This window comes from Mesocricetus auratus, unplaced genomic scaffold (genome assembly GCF_017639785.1).
Source record: "Mesocricetus auratus isolate SY011 unplaced genomic scaffold, BCM_Maur_2.0 Super-Scaffold_4256, whole genome shotgun sequence".
Taxonomy (NCBI): domain Eukaryota; kingdom Metazoa; phylum Chordata; class Mammalia; order Rodentia; family Cricetidae; genus Mesocricetus; species Mesocricetus auratus.
This window is the reverse complement of record NW_024429182.1, coordinates 105,782,368-105,800,004: the sequence shown is the minus strand read 5'-3', so window position 1 is coordinate 105,800,004 and position 17,637 is coordinate 105,782,368. Positions and strand designations below refer to the sequence as shown.

At 41.3% G+C, this 17,637-nt stretch overlaps 1 long non-coding RNA gene across 2 annotated transcripts in view; it reads right to left on the bottom strand.

The window, feature by feature from the left end:
• Positions 1 to 500: 500 nt before the first annotated feature.
• Positions 501 to 17,637, bottom strand: part of LOC121132978 — a 38,796-nt gene continuing 21,659 nt past the window's right edge. Inside the window, exons 2-4 of one of the 2 annotated variants that reach the window (XR_005869690.1) lie at positions 13,531 to 13,684; positions 6,808 to 6,921; positions 501 to 1,403 (exon numbers count right to left, since the gene is read on the bottom strand). This is a non-coding gene — a long non-coding RNA (uncharacterized LOC121132978). Of the gene's footprint in view, positions 1,404 to 6,807; positions 6,922 to 12,221; positions 13,352 to 13,530; positions 13,685 to 17,637 lie in introns of those variants that run through there. The other variant, XR_005869694.1, reaches the window with a different exon arrangement.

Genomic DNA, 17,637 nt, shown 5'->3' with positions numbered 1-17,637 from the left:
CCAGTGATGAGAGAAGCCCCTGGAAAAGCACAATGCAAATGTCCTCCCTAATTATTGACAATGAATTTCATTAGCACTTTTCTAGTGATAATGTAGAGACCTAAGCATTTTAATTAAAAGTCACTTCGAGTTCTATGTGCCGTCTGTTTCTAGTACATTTCATTACAGGGCCCTTTGTGTGAAATGGTAGGGGCTAAATAGCAGAGTGTCTTCATCAGAATGGAAAATGGAAATCAAGAATGAGAACTGAATACAGACACAGACAGATGAACTGGAAATAGATAAATAGTTGCTATTCCCTGAATAGGAAACTACTAGTTAGATTTCTGAAGTCAGCATAAATATCCCCTAAATTGCATATTGGGGTAGAGCTTCACTGTATATTGATTCAGTTGTTCTGATTCTAAGAATGAGCTGGCTGAGTGTGTCCCTGGGGGATCAATTGTTCAGACTATCTTACAGCAGTGGTCATATTGAAATGTAATAATGGCCTACCATCTGTCCTGTTTATAGAGACTGGAAGTCTGTCCTTCCAAAATACCATTTTAAATTTGTTTTTATCTAGGCCTTGGGAATATGTCAAAAAATAGCTAGAACTTATCCAGAGTCAAGACAAACAAATCTGTATTAATGAAACACAGTTCCTTGCATTGGTGTGGTAACTCATTAAGAAGCCCCATCATCAAACAGACTTCAGTGGGCATGTGGGCTCTCAGGCAACAGCGGGTCACTGAAAGCAGCTTTGAAAATTGCACTTTTCAGAAGAGCATTAAGAATTACTCATTTCAGGAGAAGAATCAGGAAAGGTCAGAGGAGAGTCTCATGCGGACAGGCATTCCAGAAGAGAGAGCAAAGTCAGTGTAAGTGAGGGAGGCCTTTGTCTGACAGACATGCAGCAGAGGGAGTCTGCAGCTCTAGAGGTTAGCATAAAAAGCTGAGCCTTCACCCAGACATAGCAGATACACCAAATGACCTGAGAGGGACTTGGGTAGAAAATATTTAGATATAACTTTTTTTTGGTGCAACATCTTCCTCCCAACATAATCTGGGTTTGGAAGAACGGTGGTAGTTGGCTGACTTTGAATCCTTCACCACAGTCTCCCCATTGCCAATGAATAAAATCAACAATGGGAGCAAGACCACACCTGCGTTGGTTCTTCAGCATTGCTAGGGGACAGAGTACTGTTATATTTGACTTATGTATACAGAAGAGGGAAAAATGTGATACAACCAACACACTTGCCAGCTGTTGCAGAGCTTGAGGGGTGGGTGTCCTGTGCCTCGCCTCCCTTTTCGCCTCTTCTACCCAGGACCACCAAGTCTTCCAAGTCCCTCCTCTCTCAGGAAGGAAGCTCTGGCACCACAACCATCTCCTTTCCCTCCTTTCAGACTCATGGCAAAGTCTAGTTGAAGAAACATGTGAAAAGGAAACAGAATCAATAGGAAATGCAATACTATCATGCTTATTTTAATAATGGTGTTTTATACATAAAATGTTAAGCATCTAAAGAGCTAAGCTAAGTGCTTTATGAGGTCCGTGAGGAACTCAGAAGAGTCAGAGGGGCAACCTGTACTCTGTTGGGTAATGTAAATTAGCCCAACCACTGTGGAAATAAATATGGAAGGTCTTCAAAATATCCAAACTAGAAGCATCAAATGATCCTACTACACTACTGGAACTACCCACCCAAGGAATTGAAGTCATCATATAGTAGAGAGACACTTAAGCTCACAACTGTGGCAGAAGTACTTTTAATAACTAAGCTGTAGAATCAACCAGCACCAGATGAATGAATAGTGAAAATATGGCCTATACACACAAGGAATACTATTCTATTATAGAGGAGTGAAATCATGACATTTGGAGGACAATGGATGAACCTGGAAAATCACCATGTCACACAAGATAAGCCAGCTGCAGAAAAACAAATACTACATGTTTTCTTTTATACACAAATCTATATTTTTTAAAGCATGAAAGAAAAGGAACTATTAGCTAGGTATTGATGGCACACGCCTTTAATACTAGCACTCAGGAGGCAGAGGCAGGCTGATCTCTTTGAGTTCAAGGCCCACCTAGTTTATAAGAGCGAGTTACAGGACAGGCTTCAAAACAATACAGAGAAACCCTGCCTCGAAAAAAGAAAAGAAAGAGAGAAAAGGAGCTATTTGGGAAGATAAAAGGGACTAGTATAGACAAGAAGGACGAACAAGAGAAAGTAATAGGAAATGAATGATCCAAGAACTATATATATATATATATGTATATATATATGAAACTCATTATTTTGTGAAAATTAATATATGCTAATAAAACATTAAAATGCAAATAAATTTGGTAGGAAGGACACATCATTTTAAAGTTGAAATAGTTCAGAAAGGTCACATGAAGTCTTGGGATTCATGCCACATTTTTGAAGCTACTTGGACCAGCAGAAAAATGTGAACTAGTAATTCCAGAGGGTGAAAATGAGATAAGCCACAGCATGGCACATGGGAGGGGTCCGGACCTGTCAAAGAGTTCCTTTAAGGGAAGAGTACAAGACAGGACCAGATAAGGCTAGCAATATCATCATGGACTTTGAATGCCAAGAACATATCATAAATGTTGCCTTTCACATCCTCAAAATTTTCCCAGATGGGCAGGCAATTCCTGCATCCTGTATCCCCATTATATGTATGAAGACTCAAAAGCTCTAAGAAATTAAATGCCTATGGCCAACAGTCAGTTAGTTGCAAATTCTGCTGTCATCAAGTCTGAATCTTCATACTGACAAAATGAACTTAGAGTTGATGGCCAACATACCAGACATTTACAGCCTCATTCCACACCGAGTTACTCCCTTAATAGACATAAGAGATACTATTATTATCAACAGTTGAAGTAAACAGAATCTCCCTTAAATCTCCACAGGATGTGGGTGTATAAAGGGAGGGTTCCAGCACCAGATGTATAAAGTGAGGACATGACAAAGGGAAAGTTTTTATTGTAGACATGAGAGACAGTACAGTCAGAGGCATCTGGAAGAATCCAGAACAGGAAGGGAAAGTAGTAGATTAAATATGGTCAGTAGGGCAGGGGGCGGGGTGAGAAGAGCTGAGATGAGCCAGGATGCCAGCATGGACTCTGTAACAGGTACCTGAGGTGCTGAGAGAGCCAGTAGGACACCATGCACTTTGGTATGCTAATAAGCACCACAGGTAGCCATTTGTCCCGTTTCTTTTGGATCTGACAGTGGGTTACTAAACAAAGCCCTTTCCCTCTGAAAACACAGCCACATAATGTAAGGCAAAACCACGTAAATCTGCAGTTATAAGCTTCACTTAATGTATTTTGAAGTATTAAAAAATGGCTTCTTTCTGAGTTCAGGCTAATAGAGAGGATGTGTCTAGAGTTGACAAGCAATCATTGCCACAGGCCATGGTACAAAACCACATGAAATGGGACTCAGGGAAAGAAAACACTTTATGTCGGAGAGATACCGGGAGCCTGACTGGAGGGTCCAGGTGCTCAAAGGGAGGCCAGCTAACAGAAAGACTCCTTCAGCCTCACACTATGTAGTCAAACAGCCTCTGGATGGCTGAGGTTCTCAGCACGATGCTCACTCCCTGCTTAACATCTCCCCTGTGAAACCTCATCCAGACCTCGGTGTCCTTGAAATGATAGCACTCTGAATTTCTCTTACCCTAATTACAGTTGGTGCACCACAATTAGGTTAAGAGTATCCTCTTTCTATTGTAATCAGTCTCTAGGCTGCAGATGTAGATTAATGTTGTTGTTGTTCACCTATCGTTTGCTCCTCAAGATCTATTTTTAACCTTTGTCTCTGAAACTTCTTTCAGAAAATGGAGCAGGGCTCTCGAATGACTTCTTACTTTAATGGCTATTGAGTCTCTTCCTTTTAAACAACCTGTTCATTTTCGTTATGCAATCATAGCTATCAGAGGAAACCCTCATTTCCACATAACAATGGATTTAAGACAACACATACTCCTGTGCCCACGCTGCCATATGGCGACTGAGGGGTGGGGCCAAGTCTCCCATGTTCTTGTTGTCCGGGTGGCTAACCTGTGCCCCCTTCAACAGGGTCAGCTCTGTTGTGCTGCCCAGGCAAGGAGCAGGGCCTACTTTGCAGAGTGTTGCAGCTGGTAAAGGGGAGAGTCAGCTCGGTCTGTAGGTGGGTAGCCAGAGGCAACAGAGGCAAGTGGGGAGAGCATCTTTCCTCCTTGAGTCTACAATCACACCGCGGGTGAGAGAGGCAGTAACAGATACACCTCCCTCATGTCCTCAGGGCTGGCTCACTCATGCCCCTGTCTACAGGATCAAATCTATGTGCTTCCCAGGTGAGGTACAGGGCCCATTCTAATGAGTGCTACAGCTACACAGAGGTTGAGTCAGGTCCCTCACGGCTGCAGGTCTTGAGGGGCAAGGGGAAGAGGGCATCTTTCCCTAACCCACACCACCACATGGCAGATGAGAGGGACATAACTTGCTCTCCCATTCTTCTCAGGGCCAGCTTGCCCATACCCCTGCAGAAAGGGGCAACTGTATTGCTCTACCCAGGTGAGGTGTAGGACCCTCTTTCCTGAGTGCTTCAGGACCAGTTCTTCCTAGTGTGGGTGGGGCCAACTCTGTACAACCCTATCCTCTTGGCCTTTGGTGGTATCAGGAGGTTGGGACATCAACACAGACAATGGCCACTGTGTGACACCAGGGCCACGAATCTAGACATGGGGCCGGCAGCAGCCCAGGCCCAGGCATCTCCATGGCTCTCGGTGGCAATCAAGCTATCCACTACAGCCTGCACCTCGCCACTTACACCTCTTCAGATATGCTTCTGTCCACAGGAAATGAATCCTTTTGTCTCTCTCTCCCATAACCCACTGTACATTTGCCCAACATAATAGTGCCCTGTCTGCCCAGCACCTTGTGGCACAGGGCATACGGGTCTCTTTGCCCCCTCAGTCAATCATGGCACTGGGCAAGAACATGCTTGCCTAAAACGGGGCTTGCCTAAAAGAAGCTCTGAAAAGTAAGCAAACAAACAAACAAAACCCCTGAGTTCTTGCTTCATCAAAAAGAACTCTGAAAGCTTGGACAAGAAGGCACCTTCCCAATTGAGTACACATAAAGAAAAAGAGACTTATTTTAAAGAATGTGTAACTGTGGAGGCTAACAAGTCTGAAATCCATAGGGCAGGCCAGCAGGCTGGACACCAGAATAGACTGATGTAGCAGACTTGAGTGGTTGTTGGAAGGTAGTTGGAAGAAGGTACTTAGGAAAGTAGTTGGAAGGCAGACTTCTGGCTTCTTTATGGAATGGCTACCATTTCCCCCACAGCCTCCGACAAATTAGATGAAGCCTTCTCACGCTATGAAAACAACCTGTACTCTAAGTCTAATGACTTAAATGTCACTCGCATCTAAAGAATCTCTTCACTTGAAGATACTTCACATGGAAGGACACACAAGAGCTCACCCCTTCCTAAAGATCTACATGCAGTTAGTGGTTGAGTCATTTTTTTTCATGGTGTAGCCACTGCTAAGTTGCCCATATTCCCAAAAATAATCTCTAAATCACTCCTCTAGGCAACCCTAATGGAACACATTGTGCCAAAATCCAAAAATCAAACAAAAATGCATGAAAATAGAAAGGGGGACTAGTTGGGAAGAGGAAATGGGTTAGTGAGAGTGGAGAGGGACAATAGGGTAATAGAATATGACTGTTTAAAAATATATTTGTCTGTCATAATGAAACCCATTGTTATGTATAATTAATATGCTAATGAAAACTGGATAAGGCCCAGCATGATAGCATATGCCTCTTAATCACTGTACTTGTTAGGAACAGACAGGAGTATCTCTGTGAGTTCTAGGACATCCTAATTTACACAGAAAGTTCTGTGGGGCTGCACAGTGAGACCCTGTTTAAAGGGGAAAAAAAATTCATCAATAGAAAGGGGCAAGGTATCCATTCCCAGAAATGTGGAAGATAAGTATTTGACCATCAGTTGGACACTATAGTCAAGCTAAATTAATACATTAAATTTACTCTCATACCCTCTATATTGTAAAACTCAATAGGGAGTAGTTTGTCCTCAACTGCCCAAGAAAGAAATACAGACACTTCTAGGTCCTTTTCCCTTCTTCACTTCCCATACCAAGTCCTGAAAATACTGACAAATATTTCTAGATTTAATTGCTTCCCCTCCATGACAAACTGTGGTTTCTTATCCAAATTTAAAGAGGTCCCTAATAATTTTCCTGGCCTTGAGTCTCATTCTATTACATTAAACTCTTTTTGCTGATGAAAATGTTTCAGTAATTCTTTCTTTATTAACAAGATAAAATCCAGTTTCGTAAATGCCCTTTATGAACTAGCCCTTCCCTACTAGTCAGCACCAGCAACCACCACTTGATATTATTAAATCTGTTGTTCTTATTTTGTTATTGTTGCTGTTATTTCTAGAGATAGGGTTTCTCTGTATATCCCTGGCTGCCCTGAACCTCACTCTGTAGGCCAGGCTGTTCTCAAACTCGGAGATCCACCTGCCTCTGCAGATTTCTGGGATTAAAGGTATGTACCACCACTAGGCTAAATTGTTAATTTGTAACTGACAATGACTGTGATAATTTTGATCTTATGTATATGTTATGGAAATATTCAGCCCACTATGTGTCTTTTATGCATTTATTTACTTGGCAATCATCACCATCGTGTAAATGAGCTCCTTAAAGGATAGGAGTTTCATGTTAATTCGTTTTTGCCTATCACTTAGTGAATACTCAATAAAAATACCCAATTACCTTTTTACTTGGTAAGCATCTTCTAGACTCCAGATCCATCCATCTGGTACACTGGATGCTGTTGTGTGACTTTTCCTGGTAAAACTTCAACATCTGCTCACCTCCAATAGGGCACTGATGACAGACCAAAGAAAAATTCTAGGTTCAACTTGGCTAAGTTTATTGGGGTTACTTCCAGAGTATGAATAAGGGGTTACTTAAAGAAGCAAACCCCACTCAAAAGCAGGCATTTTGCTGAAAAGCCAACCCTATGGGTTATAATGACTTCCAAAAGCTGCAACCCTGGAGCGCTCTCCATTCTTCTTGTTTCCACCTAGGTAGATAAGCTCTCCTTGACACAGAGCAATCCACCTTTTTTTTTTTTTTTTGAGACAGGGTTTCTCTGTGACTTTGGAGTCTGTCCTGGAACTAGCTCTTGTAGACCAGGCTGGTCTCAAACTCAAAGAGATCTGCCTGCCTCCGGGGTGCTGGGATTAAAGGCATGCGCCACCACTGCCTAGCTCCAATCTATATTTTAATATTTTCTTTCCTCCCCAGCCTCTCCTATCCTGATGCTTATGTTGTGAGTGTGTTACATCAGAAGCATAGACAAACACAATTGTGTCTTGCTAGTATGTCAGAATCTATTGAGTAACAATAAATTCACAAAATGTCAGTGATTTGCCAGATAGTCTTCACTTTCCTTGAGAATCTGGATCTTCTCGAGACAATTATCTTATTTTATTCTAATCTTAATTACTAATATTAACTCTGAGATCACACATGACATATCACACAGTAAATCTGTGTGTGTGTGTGTGTGTGTGTGTGTGTGTGTGTGTGTGTGTGTGTGTGTGTGTGTGTTCGAATGACTACAAGAGCCTATAACAGAATTTGAGAGGTTTTAGAGGTCCTGAGAATCAGGGAAGACGACAGAAATACAAAGAAAGCCTACATTGCTAAGATTGCTGCTGCAGCCCTGCTATAAAGTAAGGTTGCAGGGTCAGAGCTAAGCTGGAGGAGCTGGAGGATCAAAGTGAAATCAAGAAAACTAAGTGTGGATGAACTAATTAGCGGGCCAACAAATAGCAGCTACAGACTGGCAAACAACAATGCTGGCAGATAGCAATTCAAAGAGAAAGTGACCAAGCCAAGCTGAAGCCCCTGGGACAGTCAGAGTTCTCTGCTGTAGGTCCCTTGATGCACACACCAGGTGTTCAGGTAACAGGTTGGTAATGGCGATCACTATATCATAGCTAGGTGTCCACCTCTTTATAGGGTCTGGGTGAGGCAGTTATAGCCTTTTCTTGGTCTTGTATGTCTGGTAAATTCTTGTGCCTGATTTCCTTGGTACTGTTTTCACATTGCAATATGCCCTAACAGTTCCAATTTTCCCTGATAAGTTTATAGGATGACACATTTTCTACTCCTAGAAATAAGTCATTTATCAGTTTGTGCTATATGGGTGGTACTAGTCAGGTGATGCCAAGTATGTGTGGTCCAGGTGCAGAGCCATCCACTGTCCTCAAAATGTAGTCAAAACTGCTTATAAAATGGAGTCCCAGAGTAAGCTCAGGCTGAAACACCACCTTTAAAACACAACAGGACCCAGCCTGATGGCAACACTCATCACAGTGCCAGGTACATATGAGGCATGGAATTATACTCGTTCATTAGATAACTAGGTTCTGTCACTTGTGATGTTTGAAAAAACCTGAATCAAAGCTTTTGCATGTCCAGACTTATCCATAACTCTGATGTAGTGAACTGTGAAAAATCATGCTGAGTGAATCTAGGTCGACTCTGCCCAGGAGAGATGGAGTGCATGTCTTTTGTGATTAACCTGCATACATCTCAGGCAGGCATTCATCCACACTCTCCAAGGGGATTGCACTTCAGCCTGATGAGCAGAGGATGGATGAGCACAGATGAGTTAGATGGAGAAAACCAATGCTAAAGTAGGAAGTTCGTGGTGTCCCGAGAGACCAAGGTAAAGCCAGAATTCACTGAGATTACTTAAGTCAAAAGAAGCTGTGGTTTCATCCACAGCCAAGAAGCAACAGCTTACAGTGAGCTAAAAACTCACTGGTAGCTGGTAAATAAGAAGCTCCTTATATCAAGCATCTTTGGACAGAGTTCTGGGCTCCACTCACATTAAAGTCCTAAGTTTCCACAACTTACTGTAACCTTCACATCATATTTCTCCTCTCCCTTTGGCTGTATCTTACCTTTAAATCCAAGACCAACTGTTTAGGAGTCAGGAACAAAAACGCTTTCCAGTGTGACCCTCAGTCCCTCTTGGAATAAGCAGTGTAGTGGAATGCAAGAGTCCAGGCTTTGGAGTCATGCGGCCAGGCCTTGAATCCCACACTCCAGCTAAATTGCCTTGGATAAGCAGCTCAAGTCTCCAAGCCTCCGTTTCTTAATGGGTTTAATATCTAATCCACAGAGGTAGTTTTGTTTATTAAATGAATTTTTTAAAAGAGTAGTATTATCAGTATTGTTCATCCTTTTCCCCATCTGTCCCAACTGGTTTCTGTCCCAGAAAGTCAACCCTACCCTCCAAGGTATCATCACTCGGACTGGCAATTTCTCAGTTTGGGTCATTATTGACTCCTTAGAGAGCACCATTGCGGTCCTCATAAGAGAGCTTTAAAAGCTTGAGCACTCTTATATCCCTCCCTGAGCATGCCACTGCACCTTAGGGCTAGTGGCTGTAGATGTGAGGTTCCTACCCTGATAAGATAGGTGAGAAGGAAATATCCCCCTTACAGACAGAGCTGGAAGTCCAGGAATGGTAAGTATCTAGTGGCCATTCTCTTGTTATTGTTTAAATGATAGTCTGGAGAGTCTTGCTCACAGTTCTCAAGGTTTCTAGTGGTAAATCACAATCTATAAAAGATCAGTACTCAGGGAGGAGGTCATGACACTAACCATTACTTTTCTCAAAGGAAAAAAAAATGGTTTCTCTACTGATCCCAGTCAGTGGGTTCTTCTAGAAACGATCTAAGGACAATTCTTTCTCCCAGTCTTCCTATGTCATCAAAACATTTCCACAGCAGTCCTGCCTGCATCTTTACTTTTCTTTTCATAATCCAATATGGTATTCAAAGACCTTAAATGTCATGTAATTTAATCCAAATTTGTATAGAAGAGAAACTGAGATTCAGAGAGGGCAAAAAGCATGATGGAGGGGTATAGCTGTCAGAGTCAGATGTTCATACCAGCAAACAAGTATTCACTTCTTTTCCTTTTAGGTTTTGGGAGTGTGTTGGTTTGAATGAGATTCCCCTATTTGAGTAGGTGTAGGAGGTGTGGCTTTGCAGGATAAAGTATGTCCCTGGAAAGAGGCGCTGATGTTTCAGAGCCATGTCTATTTGCAGTTCACTCCTTGTTCTTGTGTTTACGGTTTAAGATGTGATCCCTCAGCTCTCCACTTCCAGCTCCAAACATCATGCCTGCCAATTGCTGCCATGCTATCCCCACAATTATGAATCCTAGCCCTCTTGAAGTATAATGCCAAATAAACCCTTCCTTCTGTAAGTTGCCTTGGTCATGATATATTATCACAGCAATAGAAGAGTAACCTATATGACTTCATCTTTGGTTGTCATTTTTGGTTTGTTTATTGGTTGGTTCATTCATTCATTCATTTTGGTATTGAGGATTGAACCAGGGTCACATTAGGCAAATGCTCTACCACAGAGCTATCCCCCAGATGACCAAGTTCAAACATCTATTTCCAACCACACTGTACAAGCCACTAAACGTTACTAAAATATGACACTTCAGGCTTTCTTTTTGTGTAGAATCTGCAGCACATCAATTTCCCTACTACTCCAGCTGGGTCCCTAGCCAGAAGTCTCAGTTTCATTGGAGAACTTATTGGAACTGGAATCTCACATAGCATCCCAAGCCTACTAAATTAGAGGTCATTCGCAACATAAAAGTGATAACTTGCCAGGAGTGGTGGTGTGTGTCTTTGACCCCAGCACTTTCGAGGCAGAGGCACATATGTCTCTATGAGTTCAAGGTCAGCCTGTCCTACATAGTGAGTTCCAGGACATCCAGAGCTACACAACAGAGTGATGCTATCTCAAAACAAACAAAAGAAGAAAGAAAGGAGGTAGGAAGGGAGGGGAGGAGGGAGGGAGGGAGACAGGCAGGCAGGCAGGCAGGCAGGCTAAGTGACCTTGGGAACTTGCTGAAATCACATAGTTGTTCACAATAGACAATACTCAACTCTTTATAAACTAGTGTGTGGTCACATGGTTCAGGTTACTAGTTCCTTTAAACCAGGTTTATTCTTCCTGATAAGTAACTGATGTCTGTTGATTTTGTTCATGAAAATTCACTCTTATCATGAGACCTCCATAGAAAGCTTTAGTGATTCCTATTAAAATCTCACTCTCTTTGTCCTTCACGCACATCTTCTAGAAGAAAATTAGTTCTTCCTCATTAACCAAAGTCTATCACCTTAGAATAGGAGGAGGTGACCGAGGTTTGATATGATCACTCCCTTCTTGAGAGATGGAGCAAAAAGAAGATGCCTGTAAATTGTGAACAACCTGTGATAATAATCACCCAGGTCCCGTCTCTAAGCAACAGAGAGCACAGGGAGTAATTACAGGCTCTTGTTTTCATATTGCATTCAACAATTTTCAAAGCATATACACATCCAACTGAGTCTTCCAGCCATCTCAGGAGGGCAGCAGAACAAGAATTATGATTAATGAGGCCCAGAAAGGCTAAATGATTTTTCCATAGTAAAAAATTAGTGAGTAGTAAGGCTGAGACCAGAACTACAATCTGATATTTTCCCCTAGAAAGCTCAGGATAGATCATGTCTTGTGCTATTGTTAGAAATATTCTGAAGAGCAGTCAGTGCTTCCATGCAGAGTAGCCAGAAGTCAGCCGAGAACAAGACTGACACACAAATCCATCATCATCAAGAAGTATGAGGACAAGATGGAGAACAGGGTAGAAAGTGTTCCCAGGTCAAACATATGCAAATCCATGCTTTTACTGTCTAAATTTGAAGAACCAACATATTTGTAAGCTCTTATTGCCTCTGATCTTAAGCCATGTGCTCCTAGGAGATGGAACTTTGCATCTCCAAAAGGCTAAAACCTTCTTGGGCATAAGGCAAATTTTAATATGTGTTTGATAAATAAATGAATCTGTATGTGTCTGTGTGAACTCCTGGTGGTTTTGTTCTTCTCAAGACCCACTGAAAAAGATTTTGGTTTTCTTTGCTATCTTCTCCCATGCCTCAGTAGCCTGGGTACGACTCCCAATCATGTAGAGAAATCAGTCCAATAGAGGTTTTTTGCTGATCTGGTACAGAGCATAAGCCCCTGTGGTCCCAGGACTGCAGTTTTCAATTGAACTTGTCCTCATCTTCCCCAGATACAACAGATTTGACATTTCCCAGGCAGAATAATTTATTGTTTTAAGACAAAAGCAAAAACAAAACAAAATCAATACAGTTTTATTTGCCATTTGATGTGATAAACTTGCTAAATGACAGACTCTAGGCCTGATTCTGACCAATCCAGAAAGCATCTCAGATACAAAAGATACAGAGGAATGTCTAAGTGCCCACCCTCATCTCTGTCTCAAGCACCTTCACCTGATCCTGTCCTGATAGGGGAAGTCCTTGTGTGTATATGTTTGTCCTATTAGTTGATAAATAAAGCACTGTTGGCCAATAGGGAAGCAAGATAGGTGGGACTAGGAGTCAAGGAGGATTCTGGGAAGTGTAATCAAGAGTGGAGAGTTGCCATGTGATCCCAGAAGGGGAGGGTGGTGCAAGTTGGCTTTCTTGGTAAGATAAGACCTTATAAAAATATATATTAGTAATCATGGGTTAATAATTAAGTCAGAGCTACCCAACAACTTCATAATTAATATAGTGTCTTGTATGTTATTTGGATGCTGAGACAGTGGCGAGACCCAGGTAGCTGGCAGGGAAAGGTACAGGTTACACTGTCCTTTACCACCTCTACCTGACTACTGCAGGATGAAGAATTAGAGTGTGGTTACATTTGACATGTCTATGTCTCCATGCTCTTTTCATTCGAAGCTAACAATACATTTGTAATTTTAAAAACAGAAGCCACCCTATGCCCAGCTGCCTCCCCTGACCCTGCCTGATGCTGTAGAAGAGAAGCCTAGGGCTATTCACAGGACTTAAAAAGTTAGAATCTGCTGCTTTTCTGGAGGTGTTCTACAAGGGAGGCACAGCTCTGAATACTGCTCTCTTCTAACTGCCAATCACAGCCCTCCCCAAGAGAGCAGAACAGAGAATAGGATAGGTAGGTGGGAGATCTCTGGCATCAAAGGCTGCCTCTGCCTCTCTCTTTACCTACAAGGCTTCTTTGCGAAGCCCAAAATTAAAAGAGAAATGAACTGCATATGCAGCAACTGCAGAGATACCAGCTTTCACATTAGACTTCATTAACATCCAGAGTCCTGGGCAAGGTGCTCATCAACAGAGTTCCATGGACACATAGTCTGGGCCAGCCAGGAACTGTCTGTGGAAGACACCTGGATACACAACCCTCTAGTGAGGAAAAGGATAGAAACAGATGGATGAATTCCATGAATCAGTGTATTTATCTCATTGCTATGACAAAATACCTTACCAGAGCAAATTAATTTAGCAAAATTTTGTTTTGGCTAACATTTCCAGGGTACAGCCAGTCTACCCTTGAAGTGTAGACTCTACATTTCTATACTCACCGTGAGAAAATCACGGTGGCAGGAGCTCCAGGCAGCTAGTCACACCACATCCATAGTACAGAAGCAGAGAGAAATGGATGCTCCTGCTCAAATAATTTGCTGCTTTCATTCAGTCCAGGAACCCAGCCCTTGGACGGTACATCCTATATTAGGGCTAAAGAGAAAAGAATAATATATATTATTTTAGAATAAAAATAAGAAAAGAGTAAATATCAAAATTGATTTGAAACTTACAACATCGGGAATAAATACTAGCCTCAGAGATATTATCTATTGCAAAACAAAACCGGCCCAGCAAGGTGGCATATCAAGTAAAGATGCTTGTCATCAACCTTAGTGACCTGAGTTTCATTTCTGGAACCCATGTGATGAAAAGAGAGTAGACTTCTGCAAATTGTTCTGTGACCTCTACCCTCACAACTGTGACACACACATGCTGTCTGTCTCTCTCTCCCTCCCTCCCTCCCTCCCTCCCCCCCCTCTCTCTCACACACACACACACACACACACACACACACATTCATGTGCATCACTTATGTGGGTGACTGTGGAGATCAGAAGGCTCAGATTCCCTGTGCAACTGCAGTTACAGGCAGGTGTGAGCCACCTGATACAGGTTCTGGGAACTGAACCCAGATCGTCCGAAAGAGCACCGAATGCTCTTAATTGCTAAATCATCTCTCTGGTCCCCAAATAAATGCAAAAATTAAAAGTAAAGTAAAAATAGAAGCAAGGTGAAATGGAATAACAATAAACAAAGCCATGAAAAGGTGAAAGACAGAAATATATGAAGAGAGAGAGAGAGACGAGAGAGAGAGAGAGAGAGAGAGAGAGAGAGAGAGAGAGAGAGAGAGAGAGAGAGAGAGAGAGAGAGAGAGGAAGAAAGAAAAGCAACACCCAAAAGTTAAGCTCTCTTCTCAAGGAACTAAGAATGTGACAAATCTCCAGTCAGACTAACCAAAACAGAAATGAAAACTGGCTTACTTAGGTCTTATTTTAAATTTAAATGCTCATTCTTGCCAAATTGTTTGCCCTTGATTTGTAAACACAACTCAACCCATGAAATCCCACCCATTTTCCAACTGAAATCACTTCTGGTTGTCCTTTTTATTGCCGTGAACCTCAATTGTGAGTGGCTTTCTTTTCAGCACTATAGTTTTCAAAAGAAAAAAAAGACAGAAGAAAGACATAAAGAAGGAAGAAAAAAGAAACAAAACTCACTTTATTATAAAGTAAGAATACTTACTTTATATTATACATCTTGTTGTGTATGTATAAAACATATATGGTAATTGATGGTAATTGATACAACCCTGTATATGACAGCATCAACTAATAAACAGTCAATTCCTTTATGTAACACTAAGAAAGAAGAATATCTATCATTTAATCAATACACCTCTTTTTCAAAGCTGATAAAACTAGAAAATATATCTTGGCATCAATGATGGATATTATTATTCCCAAGGTAGAGAGACAAACTGAAGGTAATTCATAAAGTTGAGTGATCTCTCCAATTGTTTCCTTCTGTGAAACTGTGGATTATGTATTCCTTCCTGTCCTAACTCCACTTTTAACAGACAGGTTTCTTTCATTTGTTTCTGGGAGGCTTTCTGTCATTCTGGGTATTTTTCTTTTTTGAGGCAAGTTCTTGTTATGTAGATGGAACTGGCCTTGAACGTAACAGTTGGATGTGGACTGCACCACACCTGTCTTGCTCATTTGTTTTTAATCAAGCATGTACATAAAGACAACCATACTTGTCCCGCTAGAATCATCCGATTTACTTGACTCATTCTAGAAAGAATATAAATGTTTGGAGATTTGTAGTTATCATGTTTAAAATAAAATCCAATATTACACATAACTAGAAGAAGACAAGACTTGTCAAGTAGTACACTGTGAAAAATTAACATTCTTTTGTTGTAACTCCCTGATCCATCAGCTATCATCATAAAGTCCTGAGACAAATATTGAATTTGTTATCTATCTCAAGCCTGGGCTCAGCCTGGTTCTTCCAATGCTAATCTAAATAACCTTGAGCAGATCCTTTTAAGCTCACTGGAAAAGAGTATAATAATTTTCCCTTAAAGTGGTAAGAATTAATAAATACTTGACACACATATAATAAATACCACTTATCATATCATCATTTGCCCCAGTTAGGCCCACTCCAATAGTGCAAAGTAAGCAAGTTCTCTTTAATACAGTTGCCCATCTGCAGTTGAAGTACACAGTCCTATCCTCATGTCTTATTCAAATTAAAGCACACAAGTCTTTCTATTCTATTTTGTATAAGATGATTTTTTGTACCTCATGAAGTAAGGTACCCTTGATGAAAAACTGCCTTTGAAAATGTCACTTTACAGCCAGGCAGTGGTGACACACACCTTTAACTCCAGCACTCGGGAGGCAGGAGCAGGCAGATCTCTGTGAGTTCGAGGTCAGCCTGGTCTACAGAGTAAGTTCCAGGACAGCTGGGGTTGTTACACAGATAAACTCTGTTTCAAAAAACAAATTAAAAATGTCACTTTAAAGCAACATACCATGATGAACAAAGAAAGAAAAAAATGAACAAGTCATGAAAATATATTCAGTCTACAGTAAGTCTAGCTCTCCAATTTGGGAATGTGAAGAAAACCCCGCATCATAAAATATACACATAATAAAGAGGAAGTTAAGAGCTTAAGTGGCAGATGAACTAAGAATTCAAACCCAAAATTCACACAAGGAATAATCACTAGTGTGAAAATGGTGATGTAATCGACTTCATTAATAACTAAAGAAATGATGCTCACAAATAATGGTAGACTATCACTCGATACATCAGATAAGGGGGAAGGGAGTTTTGTCATAATCAATGATAGTGTGAATGAAAGAGCAGAGAGACTGGTGCTTTCAAAAGGAAAAGAGGAGGTGATTTTATTCACAATACCTAACAGCAACCACAGTTATTCACATTATTCGTTCCTATAAGTCGATTCCAGTTAACTTTAGGGTGGTCAGTTTCCTTCTTTGCTAGTCTGGGGAGATGACCAAGGGCAGGAACTGAGTCTTAAATTATTCTGAACTGCCAGGCAGGCTTTTGCACACATGGTACAGAGTGAGGGACTGGTATATTTTTGCTTCATTGGAATAATTCCGAAAGAACCACATTCCCAGTACACTGAAGGACACCATGATAAAGACAGAGAAGAAGATATGCATTTGCTGACTGATCCCAATCTCTTTATTGTAAACAGAGAGCTCTAAGAGGAGGGATATTCCTGGGGTACTAAGGGTATATGGACTGCCCAACCAAAGAGGAGGGATATTCCTGGGGTACTAGGGATATATGGACTGCCCACCCTGGGTCAGATATAAGTCATCCTATGTAGCCCAGGACCTGGTATCTACAATCAGCATTATCATCAAGACAGCCAAATGGTCTTCTTTTCCACACAGTAATAGTGAGTCTGGCTGAGACCATGCTGTCTTGGAACCATCTTGAGGGGAAAGTGTGAGGATTATGTTAAACTTTCACACACTGCTGATAGTTCTTCAAGGTTGGTCTAACATTTGGATGAGCGTAGTTTGCTTCAGCCAGTTCTGAGTAAAAATGTCCTTCCAAAAGTCCATACTGGGGAAGAGGCCAGACTCTGAGACCCTAGATCACCCTTTCTCTTCTTTCCAGAACTGTTTGGAAGTATGAGAACAACTATTCAAGAGTAGGCTATCTAGAAGCTGGCCAGAAACGTGTAAAGAAAAACACTACACAGAGAGGAACAATAGTAATTAACTGAGCCAATCTGATTTTCTCTCTGGACTTCATCAGAGAACAACTAGAGAATCAATGTTTAAGAGAAAAAACTAGGGAATATCATGCTGGTTATTCTTCATTTGCTGCCACCTTCATCCCTGATTTAGTCTCCATTCTTCTCTGCCCTGTAGTTGGACTCTTTCTGTCTCGACCATTAGCTTCCACAGCCACTTATGAAATAACACTCTGAGGCTAATATTAAATATAATTGATTGGCCAGTGACTCAGACATATTACTGGCTAGCTCTCTCTTGTAAATTAACTCATTTCTATTCATCTGTGCCTTACCAGTCATGCTCCAGCATGTT